Genomic DNA, 17,258 nt, shown 5'->3' with positions numbered 1-17,258 from the left:
GACTGGAGTGGACACATATATGCTAGTTTAAGATTAGGTTGAGTTTATAGTATTTAACCACAGCATAAATTTGTCAGAAGTAGAGTGGTCACCAAGAATTGCTAGTAATTTTGTCCTTGAAGAATAGTTTCCTACCATATCTGAGAATTCAACTATGTTGTTTTCCATTATCCCTTTAGAGTTGAACCTTGCATTATATTCAAGAACAGTGTTTGCAGTTGATGCTTCCTCTTAGGGGAATGAAGATATAACTTTTCTTAGGGCTTTATGCCAAACTTCTCATCATCAAGGCCATACCTGATTTTTGGAGGAAATCAGAGTTCAGGAAATTCCTGAACAGTAGCTCTGCTTCCAGCTTCCCAGCATTCACAAAAACTTATTCCCTCACATATATGTCTCATATAGACTTATTGCAAGGAAGAAGATATTTGAAACTCCAGATGAATAGTAGAATCTCATTAAATGTGAGTTCCCTCCATTAGTGGCATGTTCCATACATTCTTCTCTTCTTGATGCCAGAAGGTATTGGTGTTGGTCCACTGAAAGATGCACTAGGGTTAAGAAAAAGCCTGCTCTGAGATTGTCTAACCAAATCTATGTTCCTGTCTTGGACTTGAGTAGCTCTTCACTGGATTTCGTCTCAGTTTTGTGCTGTTTCTGGGAACAGGATTCCGTGGAATAGTTAGCAACCATCTTGTTGCTTGCCTTAGAAGATTATGCAAGTGAGTGCCCATGAGATACTGGTCAGGATGTAAATGGAAACAGGAAGGAAAAAGATTGGTGAAGGGCTGTGTCCCAAAGTCTAAGCCCAACTGATGGCTTGAGGCCAAGTCAAAAATTAGAGAAAAGGGGAAGTGAGATTTCCAACAATTAGTCAGTATTTAAGAATAGATAGCTTCCTGCACCATACTGCAAAGATCACTCTTGCAGATTTTCAGGAGGCAGTAAAGAATAGTTAACAATCAGATATGCTCCAATCAGATGATAATAGGGGTAATTTGAGTTTACAGGCTACCAGTTCTTAAATTTAATTCTCAAGTTTCAAAGTACTTTCTAGAAATGTTAGAAATTCTAAATGCAAATTGAAATAGCTTCACCTACTTGAATTTCCCTCAAACTTTTGCAGACAATCAAAACAGTAAAAAGTGACATTATCACTTTGATGAATGCTGTGAAAAGTAAATAGTATGTTCTGTGCATATTGAGAGTAGGTGTGAGCATGTCCTGTGTTCTAAACTTAGCACTGCCACTAATTGTGTGATCTTGGGCAAATTGTTTTATTTCATAGAATCTTGGTCTTCTCATTTTTAAGACAGAAACTTCGTACTAGACAGACTGATTTTCAACCCAGCTCTAACATTCTATATTTCTAATAATTGCTGCCCAAACTATTTGCCTTGTTTACAACAGGTGTCCTTGTGTATTTTAGAATGCTAATGATAAAACATTGCTACTCCTATTTCTTCTAGGAAGTTTTTAAAAAAATGTATCCACTATAACTCATTATTGGTTGACTACTGGTAGACCCAGACAGGTCAACCCACTATCGTTTTGCAGGTAGGAAGCCAGGTATTTCATGACTACTAAATTAGAGGACTTAAAATGGTAAATATTAGAATATTATCTCCACCAAGTTTCCATATCTCTTTGGACGTTTATTTCTATATTCTATATTAGGGAAAATAATAATTTAATCAATTAGGTTACAGTGAAGAGTAAATAAAATATTTTAAGGACTCGCTAGGCACATTCTAAGAGGTAGAAACATAACTGAAATTCAGGTCTTCTGATTGTAAAAGCAAACTGGGAAAAGAACTAACTATAAAATACCTAAATGCTTCTGAGTCTCAGTTTCCTCATTTGTAAGTGGGTATTCCAAGAATTCTTTTCTTTTCTTTTTTTAGTTGTAAATATTTTTTTAATTTCAATAGTTTTGGAGTACATGTGGTTTTTGATTACATGGATGAATTTTATAGTGATGAAGTCTGAGATTTTAGTGCACCTATCACCTGAGTAGTGTACATTGTACCCAATATGTCATTTTTTATCCCTTACTCCCCCTTTCACCCTCCCTTCTCTGAGTTTCCAGTGTCTATTATGTCACTCTGTATGCCTTTATGTATCCATAGCTTAGCTCCTGCTTATTAAGTGAGAACGTATGGTAATTGGTTTTCCATTCCTGAGTTACTTCACTTAAAATAACGGCTTCCAGCACCATCCGAGTTGCTGCAAAAGACATTATTTTTTTCTTTTTTATGGCTGAGTAGTATTCTATGGTGTATATATACCACATTTTCTTTATCCACTCAATGGTTGATGGGTATTTAGGTTGGTTTCATATCTTTGCAATTGTGAATTGGGATACCCAGTAGTGGGTTCCTGGATTGAATGGTAAATCTACTTTTAGTTCTTTAAAAAAATCTCCATACTGGCTGGGCACGGTGGCTCACGCCTGTAATCCCAGCACTTGGGGAGGCCAAGGCGTCCGAGGCGGATCATGAAGTCAGGAGATACAGACCATCCTGACCAACATGGTGAAACCCCGTCTCTACTAAAAATTAAAAAAAAAAAAAAAAAAAAAAAAATTAGCCAAACATGGTGGTGGGTGCCTGTAGTCCCAACTACACAGGAGGCTAAGGCAGGTGAATGGCGTGAACCCAGGAGGCCGAGCTTGCAGTGAGCCGAGATGGCGCCACTGGACTCCAGTCTGGGCGACAGTGCGAGACTCTGTCTAAATAAATAAATAAATAAACAAAATAAAAAATAAAAAATCTCCATACTGTTTTCCCAAGAGGTTGTACTAATTTACATTCCCATAAGCAGTGTATAGACATTTCCTTTTCACCACATCCATGCCAATGTCTATTATATTTTGGCTTTCAATTTATTTTTTATTTTTATTTTTTTTGAGATGGAGTCTCGCTCTATTAACCAGGTGGGAGTGCAGTGGTGTGATCTCGACTCACTGCAACCTCTGCCTCCTGGGTTTAAGTGATTCTTCTGCCCCAGCCTCCCAAGTAGCTGGGATTACAGGCGTGCATCACAGTGCTTGGCTAATTTTTGTATTTTTAATAGAAATGCGGTTTCGCCATGTTGGCCAGGCTGATCTTGAACTCCTGACCTCAGGTGATCCATCTGCCTTGGCCTCCCAAAGTACTAGGATTACAAGCATGAGCCACTCCCATCCAAAAATGTTTTTCATAGTCGAAGTTGCTATTAATAGCTGGTAAAGTTAATGATGGTCCGTGTGCTCTACAAGTTGTAGAGTACTCTGTGGATGTTAGCTATCCTTACATGGGAGCTGGAGCAGGTAAAACTTGGACTTTGTGCTTTCCTCTGCCATAACTGGGGGTGAGGGGGGCATCCTGGATACAACTCTCTGTTCAGATATCATTGTGTTTCGCTATTGGACTCCTTGAGAGTAAGTGTTCAGTTTGCAACTTCTTGGCCTTGTAGCACCAGAGTTACCATATAGTGGGTACTCATTAACTAGTTGTTTAATAAATCAATGAATTAATAGATCATTGATTGTATTTTAGCTACCGTTCTATTGATCCTAAGCCTGGAAATATGCTAAATACATTTTATACTCAGTGGCTGTCAATCCTGTAAATGTTAAAATCTTCTGGGGAATATTTTAAAATAGTGTATATGTGGCCCCACCCAAGACCAATTGAATCAGAATCTCTAGGACTGAGCCCAGGACACAGGTAGTTTGAAAGCTACCCAGGTGATTTTAATCTGGAAAATACATGGAACTGACGAACTTTGGCTCGTTATTTTTCTGGGGTTTGCTTGACTGTCCTGTTCATTAATGTGGCTGATACCTTACTTCCGGGCTTCCTAGTTTCAGTGAACATCTTCTCCCATCTTGCCATTCGTCATGGCTAAAATATTCTGCATTTACAAGGATGCCAATTCATCATGCACATGTAATCTCCTTTGCATTTAGACCTGAACACAATCGTGCTGTCCATGTAAATCATACACTTAGATCCCTTTGTGGTGTGAAAGAAACGTAAATTAGGATGGGGAAATGAATGTTGACAAAGATCACTGATTTGCTTTAAATTGCAGAGGCCCAGATCTCAGATTAGTTTTGGAATCACAACTATTGGTTATCATTCTATAACATTATAAAGTGAGGAGGCAGTGCCTGGAAAGTGGTTTGAATTGGAGTCTAATCCCCACTTAAGCATTTAGCTTGCAACTGTGTTGGCATAAACCAGCTAAAATTTACCATTGCTGCGAGGGGAGTGCTCACCTTGAAGGTGCTTCTGATTCTACAGAAGGCAGAGGGAGACAAGCTCACTTTGCGTGTTTTTTAGGGGTGTCCTTAGAACAAAACTTCGTCTACATTTATTGGAATTATGGTGCTTTGCTTCTCTGGGATAGTTAACATTTTCATTTTCCTGAGTCTTGCTGAGGTGTCATTTTGTCCAAGAAGCAAGCATAAGTTGTGCTGGAGACAGGCATACACACGTGTTAGGAACTGGGGAGAAAGATCACTATGACCCTAAGGCAGCAACGTATACCTTTGCTTTGTCACCAGTGACAAAGTTAAATAACAACTTAAGATTCCAGTAAGAACACAGGTGACAGCAGTGCTATGAGCGGCTTCAGGAAAGGAGGATTCAATGCCAAATGAATAGTATCAGGGGAGCTATCAGCAGCCAGATGTGAAGTTATTTTTACTCAAGACAATGCTTTCTACTTTGTTTTTTACAAAATTTCAGGATATACTCAAATATATCAAAAAAATCATGTAATTCTCAAAAATAATAATATATTTGTAGACTATATTAATACTTTAGTATGCTTCTACCAGTGTGTATGGAAGGGGGTGAAAATTCACATAACATCAGTGCTTTGTAAATGGGGCATCAGATTGACTAATCTGCTTGACACAACCTTTCCCCATGAGAACATGCCCAGGGCATAGCTGTCAACGTCCCCAAACCCTGTGCTTTCCTAAGCTTCCTGGAAGCATGCAAGCCTGTGAATATTGCTGTTATGAAAAAATTGGCTTTTGTTTTTCCCCATGAGATATTTTTCCTATCTTACTAGCACATACGACCAGCATTTGCAGTGCATTTATCTCCTATCACCCTTTTGTTTTTCCTTTTGCTCTTACCTTTGATTCCAGAAATGTTTTTAAAATAATGGATGGTAGTTAATAAACAGCATGGCAGGCAGGAAAAATGAGCAGCAGTGAGTTCATTTTGATAGACTATGCTGTCTGCAAATAATTTACCAGGGCAGAGTGCTGACATACCCAACCCTAAAAAAAGGACTTATCCTTGTTCTTAAACCAAAATCATTCTTGAAAGTTTCCATTATTCATAAGGCACCAGCTCTGAAAACTGCAGGGGGTTTCCCATGAAGATGCCTCTGAGCTAGTGGCTCTCCAGTTCAGGAGTTACAAACGAGCAAACATCTGTATTTGTGCACTTGGGGAGACTGCCAGCTTTCAGAGGACTTTACACTGAAGGCCAGCGTGGTGAAACAGTTTTCTGTCCTTATTACCAATTATTCTCCCTACCCGCTTCCATGCTCTTCTCAGTAGGTTCTGCCTTCTGAGATTCTGCTCTTGCAGTTGTTTTTTTAGCTCCATTGTGTTGACTATATTTCATCACTTTTCTGTCCCACTGCTACTGTAAACCCCTTGATGGTAGGACTACGTTTCTTTTTATGTCACTAGTTTACTGGAGTGTACATTAAGTAGGCTTATCACCATTAGATTCATTAATTAACAGCCAAAAAAATTATTTCTGGAGCTCCCTACATAGGATTTAAGTACAAACACCTCTCAAGTATTTTTGCTCCCTGAGAGTCTTCTAGGAGAAGAAGGATAGGGCAAGGATTTTTATGAGTCTTCTTAAAATTAGGAAGGAAATTAGACAACCAGTATGTATTTTTCCAGGATTTAACTCCACAGCATGTGGCTTTTCCAGAATCACACAGCTATAATTTGTGGTAATTGGTGGGGATTATAAAACCACAGTATCTGCATTAATATATTTCATAGCCAGTTCCACCACAGTTGTATCTTAGGAAACTCTGCTTGCAGAACTCCCCTGAGATCTGCTGAAATTACCTTTTCTTGGAAGGGCAGATTCCCCATGTCTTGATTGAGAAGGCTTTGAGCGGATGTGGTTTCCAAAGGAGTTAGTGGGGAAGCATTAGAACACTAGGTTCCCTGGACTTTTGATGGAAGTTTCACCTAGAAACCTTATCTGACTAACCATATTTAAAAAAAAAAAGAAAGAAAGAAAGAAAGAAAAAGTCCTGACTCCTAAGAACCATCATATCTTTCCAAATTCTGAAGAAAAAACCAAAACAAAGCAAGATGAAACAAAATTCATTCAACCATGTTATATATAAAGCCCTCCTTTGTTGGTGTTGTGCCTGTGAGCTGGCTATTTTCTTTAATGTGAAGATAATAATTTATAATGAGATGCTCAAATACATAAATACACACATAAACATACAATGCCAGCTTCCATGTATCCCCAGTAGCAAAATGAAGCAAGGATAGCTGAGGGTTCTGCAAATAATTTGTATTTATATACAGCAGCCCTGCCACTTATTTTGCAGGGTAGCTGATGACTGTTTACCCTAAGCATAATGACTCTGTTATGAGTGACCTTTCCTGGTGGTTTTGTAACCAATCTGTCTTAACCCTTTAATTAATTAATTTTCTTAAGCAAAAGAGGTCCTTCCATCCCTTCTCTGTTAGCAGTCATTCATTTTATGCCATATTCAAAATATTAGTTTAGGAATTTTAATGACCATACTTCATTTCTTTCTTGCTGGGATCTCAGCAACTGAGTGCTCTGATTAATACTCGTGTTTGTGTGTGTGTGTGCGCGCGTGTGCGTGCACACATATGCGCATCCGTGTGTCCTCACAGTTGTGTGTGGTCATTTGTTTGTTATAGGAACCTTGCTGACTACTCCAAAATTCAGCCAGGAACAGCAGCTTAAGTTGACAAAGTTTGATTTCCCATAAACTCAGGCTACTAAAACAATGGAGGGAAAATGAACCAGAAAGCCTGCAATGTAGGCTTTTTTGGTTGATCTGCTTTTCCAGAAGCTGATTAGCACTCTAATCTGTCTCAGTGTGGCTTCATTGTTAGAGAGGGAAAAAGAAAAGAGACAGAGCTTTTCTTTTTATGAAAGTCCATGTTAGTAGGGAGGGAAAGTAAACATAAGCCATATCTCTGTAGATCTCAGTTTTCTCTAATGGGCCAATTCACATCTCTCTTTAATTCTGATACCCCAGGTCTTTTTTTTTTCTTTCTTTCTTTCCTTTTGTGATTTGAATTTTTCTATTAACTGCCACAGGGATACCCACATAAAATGTATAGTGGAAAGAAGATGGAAAAAGGATGAGTAATGCACAATTTCTAAGGGTTTTAGAAATCATTTGTTCTGGGGGAAAAATTCATTCTCTTCTGATCTAAAAGTATAATCCCCTTCTAAGTCTCTCCTCTAAGGCTAAGCCACCCTTGAACATGAAGCCAGTTTTTAACTACTGAAGCATATTCATGGAGACAAAGTGACACAGAAGGAGCCATTGCTTTCATACCTATGAGAGCCTGTGCATTTCTTATGGATGATTTCATATGTCTCACCATCAGTATGCTTTAATTGCATGTAACTGTAATTTTAAAAAGATTTGTTCTTTTTTCCTATAAAATTATATATTTAATTTTAATTTTATAATTCAGTGAATGTATGTGTATAAGTGTATACATTTTCACTGAAACATTAGAAAACTATGGAAAATTTATTTGCTAAAAGGCAAAAAATAGATAGATAAAAAATAGGTATTGGGTAGGTGTTCAGAAGCTGTTAATTCCCTTTCCCCTTTTGAGACACCTTTTAGCCTTTCTTTTTCCTACTTCTCTTTCTCCCTTCCCAGGAGAATGGGACACCTCTGCCCATAGTCTATGTGAGATGTGAGGTTGCATGTTTACATGTGGCTTTGCTTTTGTGGGGTATTTATTTAAAAAGCACATGTTCTTAATGGCTGCATAATGGCTCATATGGATTTACTTTATTTTTATCTTAAAAATATTAAACCCCTGATTATCATTTAGGTTGTTTCTGTTCTTCCATTACAACAAAGAATGCTGTGATAAACATAACTCTAAGGATACAAATAGCTCTATGCTTTAGCTGGGATTGAATGCACTTGCAGTATCTTGATCTACTCCTGTGTTGTGCATTGATGGGTAATATTTGGTATATGTCTCGTGATTTACCATCTAGGAAATTATTTTTCAGTCTGTTTTTATCTTTCAAAGCGTCTTATTTTAGAATGTGCTTTTTAAATAATTGTGTGCCTTGAATAAAAAGACTAAAGTCAAAAATAACTGAGTTTTAATAGTAGCTTGCTTCCTAACCAGCTATTTAATACTGAACTCATCTCTTTATCTTCCTGAGCCTCAACTATCTCATCTGAAAAGTGGGGATTTAAGAAAGTTATTATGCATGGGCTGCTGTGAGAATTAAATGAGATAATACCCTTGAAGTGCTTAGCCTATTTTAAAGTTACCTTTTATTGAACATTTACTGTTATTAGGATGAGGCACATAAAATTACCATTTTATAGTTCCAATGTAGTCAATATTTAGAATTGTTTAAATATCAAATTTCTGGTAAAGTCTATAAAACATTATTTTTCATAGATTGTTTATACACAGTTGTCCAGGAACACATAGAGAGCCCAATAAACCTTTCATTGCAGCCCCTTACCAAGTCTTACCAAAATCATTGCCTTTACCTCTCCATGGAATGGACCCTCCCTTGGGCTCTAGTGTTACCATCAAATATACAGTGCAATTGTTCTCTATTGTGTTGTTTTGCTGGGAAGGTACAATTTCATCATAAAAACGCAGAAATACACTTGAAGCAACTATATGTAAAATGCTGCATGAACAAATTTTAGATTATCTAGATACAAAAATAAAAACTTGTTGTTTGAGCTAAAATATTCTCACTTCTCCAAAGCAGTTGTTAAGTGAAGGGAACAATGAGGGAAGAGATTGCTGCTGCGGTTGGAGACACTCAATCTGACTTTGTCTTGGGATATGACGAGGTTACGTATCAGTAAGCAAGCTTGAGGCCATCAGGAGGGGCTGCCTCTTAGCCTCTGTATTTCAGACTAATTTCATGCTAAGCAGGGAACCAGTATAATTTGGATAAGTTTCTGCTGCAGGGACAGCCAGTGAAGTGTGGGTCCCATCCAGGAATCCAGAAGCATGGAGTGAATGCTATACCTTGTGCAGCACTAATCATGCAGAGAGGGCAGCCTGAGTGCTGGCCCACAAAGGGCCCTGGAGGAAAATCTGAGGCTGCTCTGGCCCCTGGCAGAGGCAGATAGGATAGGGGAAAGGGCCTTTCTGCTGTACCAAAAAAAAAAAAAAAAAAAAAATAGAGAAGACAATCACTTATGCAGAATTGTGAGTCTTCCCCTTCTCCAAATGAGCAATACTGCCAGAGCTTTGATATTTTAATTTGCAAATAATCATTACAAAATGATTTTTAAGTACATAAGATATGATATATAATATAGCATATAAAAGTACTATTTTAAAAATAATTTTTGGCCAGGCGCAGTGGCTCACGCCTGTAATCCCAGCACTTTGGGAGGCTGAGGCGGGCAGATCACAAGGTCAGGAGATCGAGACCACGGTGAAACCCCGTCTCTACTAAAAGTATAAAAAAAAAAATTAGCCGGGCGAGGTTGTGGGCGCCTGTAGTCCCAGCTACTCAGGAGGCCGAGCCAGGAGAATGGCGGGAACCTGGGAGGCGGAGCTTGCAGTGAGCCGAGATTGCGCCACTGCACTCCAGCCTGGGCGACAGAGCAAGACTCCGTCTCAAAAAAAAAAAAAAAATTTGAAGTAGATATGGTTTAGAAAGCATGTGTTTCTTTAATGTAAATATATCTTGTGAGTGAGGAAAAGAATTGTCATTTTGCATAGATCAGAACATCTGAAGTTTGTTGAAAACAGAATGAAAATATATAAACCCGAGACACTTATGAAAGTTACACAAGGAATACATCTTGCTTTTCCATTCTTGTCAAAATAAGAAGCATTAATTCACACTGCAATCAGGTTGCCTTAACATAAAAACAAAACAAATCCATGCAGTTAAATGTAAAAATTAAAAGTAAAAAAAAAAGCCTTGGGGAATCCCTGTTAATCTGTTTCTCCAGGCTCACTAGCAGCAGCACCAACATCTGTAAAAATAGAAAGTGAGGATGGTGGAAAGTTATTTTTGACAAAGTCCTTCCATACCACCTATCCTCTTATTCTTATGCTTCTTTTCTTTCCAATTTCCTCTTTTGCCTTTTGCCTCTGTATGTTTTGGAGTAGCTCCTGCCCAATGCAAATTAGATAGATAGATAGATAGATAGATAGATAGATAGATAGATAGATAGNCAATGCAAATTAGATAGATAGATAGATAGATAGATAGATAGATAGATAGATAGATAGATAGATAACTGTGGAATTTTCATACTACTAAAAATTGTCAAAATTTTATTTGCTTGTTTTAATTTTGCTTTGCTTTATTTTTACCATATCATTTATCTAATACAATAAAATGTTCCTTTCCATCACTGAGCAATTCCTCAGACACTATCGTTATCATGCATTTCTCACAAAAGCAACTTGTTTTTAATTAAAAAGTATATATATATATATATATATAAAATATATATATTTTTGAGATGGAGTTTTGCTTTTGTTGCCCAGGCTGGAATACAGTGGCGCTATTTCGCCTCACTGCAACCTCCACCTCCCGGTTCAAGCGATTCTCCTGTCTCAGCCTCTCAAGTAGCTGGGATTACAGGCATGCACCTCCATGCCTGGCAAATTTTGTATTTTTAGTAGAGATGGGATTTCTCCATGTTGGTCAGGCTGGTCTCGAACTCCCGACCTCAGGTGATCTGCCCATCTCAGCCTCCCAAAGTGCTGGAATTACAGACATGAGCCACTGCTCCCGGCAGATTATTATTTTAAAGTCATTTGTCAAAAGAATGAGAAGACAGTGCACAGGTTGGGAGAAAATATTTGCAAAAGACATATCTGATAGAGAACTGTTATCCACACTGTACAAGCACTGTTACAACTCAATAATAAAAAGAGCTCTCTTTAAAAACAAACACAAACAAACATGCAAACAAACAAACAAAAATGGGCAGAAGATCTGAACAGATAACTGGCCGAAGAAGATATGCAGATGACAAATAAACATGAGGAAAGATGTTCAACACCATGTAAGAGAATTGCAAATGAAAACGACAATATGCCACTAACACTTATTAGGATGGCTAAAATCCAAGACACTGACACCACCAAATGCTGGCGAGGCTGTAGAGCAACAGCAACTCTCATTCTCATTACTGGTGGAAATGCAGAGTGGATCAGCCACTTTGGAAAACAGTTTCACAGTTTCTTATAACACTAAGCATAATCTTACCTTAAGATCCAACAATCAAGCTGCCTTTACCCAACTGAATTGATGAAAACATATATTCACACAAAGTTCATTCAAAACCTGAATGCACCTAAGATGTCCTTTAGTAAGTGAATGGATTTTGGTATATCCATACAATGGAATATTATTCAGCTAAAAAGAAATGAGCTATTAAGCCATAAAAAGACGTAGAGTAAAATACATATTACTAAGCACACACCTCAGCCTCCCAAAGTGCTGGGATTACAGGCATGAGTCACTGCGCCCGGCTGGGCCTAGCTAATTTCTTACAGGGCTTTCATGTCAGGTTTAGATACTGTATCTTGAGCCACAGACCATTATCCTTTCTCTGACATCTTAAAAATATCCATCATTTGGTTGGGCATAGTGGCTCACGCCTGTAATCCCAGCACTTTGGGAGGCCGAGGCGGGCGGATCATGAGGTCAAGAGATCAAGACCATCCTGGCCAACATGGTGAAGCCCCGTCTCTACTAAAAGTACAAACATTAGCTGGGTATGGTGGCGTGTGCATCTGTAATCCCAGCTACTCAGGAGGCTGAAGCAGGGGATTGCTTGAACCCAGGATGTGGAGGTTTGAGGGAGCCGAGATTGTGCCACCGCGCTCCAGCCTGGTGAAGAGTGAGACCTCGTCTCAAAAATAAAATAAAATAAAATTAAATTAAAAAAAAAAAATAAGACTGCCTGGTTGTCATGCGTTGCAAGAAGGGAGAGATGAATAGATCAAACACAGAGGACTTCCAGGGTAGTGAAACTATTCTATATGATACTAAAATGGTGGACACATTGTTATTATACATTAGTCCAGACTTGTAGAATGTATACATCTAGGATGAACCCTAATGTAAACTGTAGATTTGGGCCATAGTAATTTGTCAGTGTTGCTTCATCAGTTGCAACAAATGTACCACTCTGGGGTAGATGTTGATAGCAGGGGAGGCTGTGTGTGTACAGGGAGGGGGATAGGAATCATATGGGAACTCTCTGTACTTTCGCTTAAATTTGCTGTGAACCTAAAGCTACCCTTAAAAAAAGCCTAATAAAAAAACGCCCCAAATGTCTTTGAATAGTTTGTTATTTGATGGTATCAAAGTTTTGACTTTATTATCAACAGGCTTTTTTTTTTTTTTCTTTGTCTATTTGTGTTGTTTGTTTATTGTTGGAAGCCCTTCAGGGGATGACAGATCTATCCAGGCGCCAGAGTCTGCTGTAGTCTTCATGTTGAGAAGTCAGCTGGTCTTATCTCCCACATCCCTAGCAAGGCAACCCTGTAATTTCTTACTCTGTTGAGGTTCTATGTAATAGTGCTCAGTGGTCATTGTATGTTTAGCGTATGTCACCTGGAACCCCCCTCTGAAATTCATAACTTTGTCCTTGGCTCAAAATTAAAGTGCTGAAAGAAACTTATCCCTTTCATTCTTTCCTAAACTCTAATGTAAGCTTTGTTCACCACCTGAGGAGACCTGTCTACTCAATAAGACTGTCCATTTACAAGTGGCATTTTCAGAGTTTTGACCTTTCTTATATTTCTTAATGTTTTCCTACTTCTGGGACTTCAAAAGTTCAGCAGATCAGAGGGGATTTCTCAACTCGGTATGAGATGCAGCACAATGGAAAGCAATTTCTTAGATTTCCCTTATGGGAATAAGGTGCGTGAATTAAATGAGGTCAGACCCTAGAGAGGGCTTTTCTGGAAACACAGGCAACATAGTAAAGAAATAAGCATTGTTCAGATTGAATTTGCAATAGGAGGAGGGTAGATGTCTGCTTGCTTACCTGGTTTTGCCTTTTGGAGCACCAGACCCTTAGCATTAATACCCACAGAGGGTTTATAGTTTCTTATTGTTTTTACTGAGTCCTTATAGTTTCTACAGGGGTAGCAATGCAATGGATGTCATGGTTCCAAGGCGTGTGTGAGATAGACTTTCTCCGTCCTCACCACTCCCCATCTCCCTTGCGCTGATTTATTAGGCAAATGATTATTTTTTAGGCAATGGAAAAATACCTTATACTTATTAGGCAAATGGAACCTGTTTAATAACATTTGCACTCTTCAGTCAAATAGAGGAGTCAGATAAAGAATATTGAAATGGATCAAGAGAGGAGAAGGTGAGAGAATATTCGAAGTCTATATATCCAGATGAAGTTATGCTCTGAACTCCATTTTCCCTATTTCAGGAATTTGGTTCCAGTGGCATCAGTGGAGCCTGATAAGGACCAGGGAAGCAGAGGCATTCTGTAGGTCTTGTATGTAAGGAGCTGAGTGAAGTGAACTTCTTGAGAAAGAGTCATCAGAGTTCTGGGCTATTTTCTTTCCCCACCACATAGGGGTAGGAGGAGTCTTCCCCTCACTTTGAGCCACATGAATGTATGGGCTTCAAGAGAGCTTCACCTGTATCTCTCCAAATTTGGGGCTATAAAAACTGGAACATAACACTTGACTGAGATAATCAAAATGGTTTGTAGATTGAGATCTGATGCCTGCCAGGGAAATCGAGAGGGAGAGTCAAGAGCTGACCACCTGCAAGATGATGAGCTAGAGATGTTCTTGCCATGGTGCCTTGGAGCTGGAAAAATGGGAGTGTTTTCCCAGGAGCATACAATGGAGAATGTTGCTGGGGTCCTCTTAGGTCTTGTTCAGCAGACTTCTCTGGAGGGATGAGTAGGCCTCACGGTGAAAAGGGCTGGAGTTGAGCTGCCAGGTGACAAAGCACGTGGGGAGGGTGTCTCTATGCACTATTTGGACTGGAGATGCATCTTTCCAGGTCATAAGACCACAAGGCAGAGATCCAGCAAGAGATTCTAAAGAGCATGCCAAACAAAAAGAGTCACTCTTACCATCTGCCAGGCCCAGAGTGCTGGAAACTACCCAGCCACAAAAGAACAGCCCTCACTTCCTACACGCTTTTCTCTCCTACTTTCCTGGAGCAAGGTAGCGAGTTGAGTCAAGAAACTCCATTAGGCTCCTTAAAGAGCAGATGACCACATACCCTTTCTGCATTGCAGGTGTCAGCCTGAAAAGGCGGGGGAATTCAGGGACAAGGTGGGTATGGGGATGAGGACATGGGAGGGAGAAGGGTGGATTTAATACAGTTGTATACTGGATTTTGATGACTATCTTCAGCCAGACATTTTATTTATGGAATTAAGACTGTGCGTGTGATTTAAAGTGACTCTGGGACTATCTTTTATAAAAGAATAAATAGAAAGCCCGGGGGCCTGCCAGAGATTATATGCAGGAGCAAGGGAGATTGCTCCCGAAGAATAAAACCTAAAGAAACAAACGGCCGGGCATGGTGGCTCACGCCTGTAATCCCAGCACTTTGGGAGGCTGAGGCGGGCGGATCACGAGGTCAGGAGATCGAGACCATCCTGGCTAACACGGTGAAACCCCGTATCTACTAAAAATACAAAAAAGTAGCCAGGTGTGGTGGCGGGCGCCTGTAGTCCCAGCTACTTGGGAGGCTGAGGCAGGAGAATGGCGTGAACCCGGGAGGCAGAGCTTGCAGTGAGCTGAGATCCGGCCACTGCACTCCAGCCTTGGGGACAGAGCGAGACTCCGTCTCACAAAAAAAAAAAAAAGAAACCAAGACCATGCTTTAAGTCACTAGTCATGTTTCCTTACCACTGTGGTTACAGACACAGGTTTGGATGTGGATGTTGGCCTTGAGTCCTAGTGGCTGGGTGGTGGCTCCCTGCAGCTCTTGCTCACTGTCTGCTTTTCTCTTTGCTGGGATCGTTGTTCTGGCATTAAGTGGTGACCGGGGGTAACAGTGGTGGCTGTTCAAAGCTGCTTGTTTTGGGAAGTGATAATATAACTTTGAAAGGAGGAGGCATTTACCACCTACTCCCTAAAACCTTTCTAACATCATCAACAACCTCTGAGGAGGAAGCATACCCCCTTTAAAAGTGACTAAACCTGAAACCTGATAATATGTTAAACCAATCAGGTATGTTGTGAAACTCAAGCCATATTTAGCATAGTATCATTTATCTTGATCAAACTAGAATTCTTTTTAAGAATGGGTATTATAAATATTCATATTGAAACAATGGGAATAAATTAGAATTGTCCTGAGCAAATCAGGACATACATAGTCACTCCACTCATATTCTGTTGCTCCCAATCTATAGAAAAAAGCATGACTTTATTTATGTATTTTTATTTTTTTGCTAGAAGTGAGAACTAAAAACATACCCTGCTTTTCGGTAGCTTCATGACATTTACTATGTAGTACCATTAGGTATCCCCTGAACCTAGTAACTCAGGGAATTTCCATTTTTTTCACTTCATGCTCTATGGTATTGTGGGTTACACACATACCTATCAGAATCCAGCCAAGACACTTAAACCAAGGTATCTGATAATGAAGCAATGTGTATCTCTTCAGGAATCCTTACATGTTCCTGGACAGGGGTCTCAGTACACATCCTCTTCCCAGGCAGACCACATTCCAGAGTAAGAGAGAGAGAAAGACTACAACTCGCAGGATAGAAAATGGGAAATCGGTAGTATTAGATGTTTTCCATTTAAGAGTCACTGGGATCAAAAGGGGGAAAAACCCCATATGATTTAAAATCAGAAGACCTGGGTTTAAGTACCTCACACTGATACTGGGTGATGTTTGGCAAATATTTTACCTTTCTTCAGTGAAAAGGGCATAGCTATCATACCATCACCTCTTTATATAGAAGTGTTTAAGTGGTCAATACTGTAGAAGACATTAAAATGTACACTATGGAGACCAGGCATAGTGGTTCATGCCAATAATTCTATCACTATGAGAGGCCAAGGTTGGTAGGTCACTTGAGACCCGGAGTTCGAGATCAGCCTGGGCAATGTGGCAAACTCCATCTCTACAAAAAAATACAAAAATTAGCTGGGTGTGGTGGTGCACATCTGTGGTCCCAACTACTTGGGAGGCTGGGATCAGGAGGATTGCTTGATCCCAGGAGGTCAAGACTGCAGTGAGTCGAGATCATGCCACTGCACTCCAGCCTGAGCAACAGAACGAGACTGTCTCAAGAAAAAAGAAAAAAAAAATGTATAATATGCTATACAATTTTCAATTATTTTGCAATTATACAACAGGAAGTTATTATGAAAGCTCCTGGTAGTTAATTTTTCAGTAAAATTAAGTATAAAACTTTTTCAGCCTTGCCTATTCTGTTGATCTGAGCCCAGATGTTGAAACTTCTGGGGGTGAGATAATTGCTTGTTTTTCACTTTTTTGACCACTGAATACTCCCCCATCTCTCTTTCCCCTTCTCCCCTTTCTCCCTCTCCTCCTCTCCCTCTTTTCCTCTTGCCCCTCTCCCTGTCTCCCCTCTCTTCAGTATGCATACTGTCCAGTGAGACATTGTATGTGAGAGTATGTAGCAAATGACAAAGTTCAACCAGAATATTCGCTATTGAGAAACATCTTTGGCCAGGCGCAGTGTCTCACACCCGTAATCCCAGCACTTTGGGAGGCCGAGGCAGGCGGATCATGAGGTCAGGAGATCAAGACCATCCTGGCTAACACGGTGAAACCCTGTCTCAACTAAAAATACAAAAAAAATTAGCCGGGCGTAGTGGCGGGTGCCTGTAGTCCCAGCTACTTGGGAAGCTGAGGCAGGAGAATGGCGTGAACCCAGAAGGCGGAGCTTGCAGTGAACCAAGATCGCACCACTGCACTCCAGCCTGGGTGACAGAGCAAGACTCCATCTCAGAAAAAAAAAAAAAAAAAAAAAAAAAAAAAAAA

At 39.7% G+C, this 17,258-nt stretch overlaps 1 protein-coding gene across 5 annotated transcripts in view; it reads left to right on the top strand.

Moving 5' to 3' along the window:
* The window catches only part of SORCS1 (sortilin related VPS10 domain containing receptor 1), a 590,775-nt gene that overhangs the window by 225,596 nt on the left and 347,921 nt on the right, over positions 1 to 17,258 (top strand). The window lies entirely within an intron of this gene.

This window comes from Theropithecus gelada, chromosome 9, assembly GCF_003255815.1.
Source record: "Theropithecus gelada isolate Dixy chromosome 9, Tgel_1.0, whole genome shotgun sequence".
NCBI classification, from domain to species: Eukaryota; Metazoa; Chordata; class Mammalia; order Primates; family Cercopithecidae; genus Theropithecus; species Theropithecus gelada.
The sequence above is the reverse complement of the archived record's forward strand: the minus strand, read 5'-3'. Positions and strand labels throughout refer to the sequence as shown.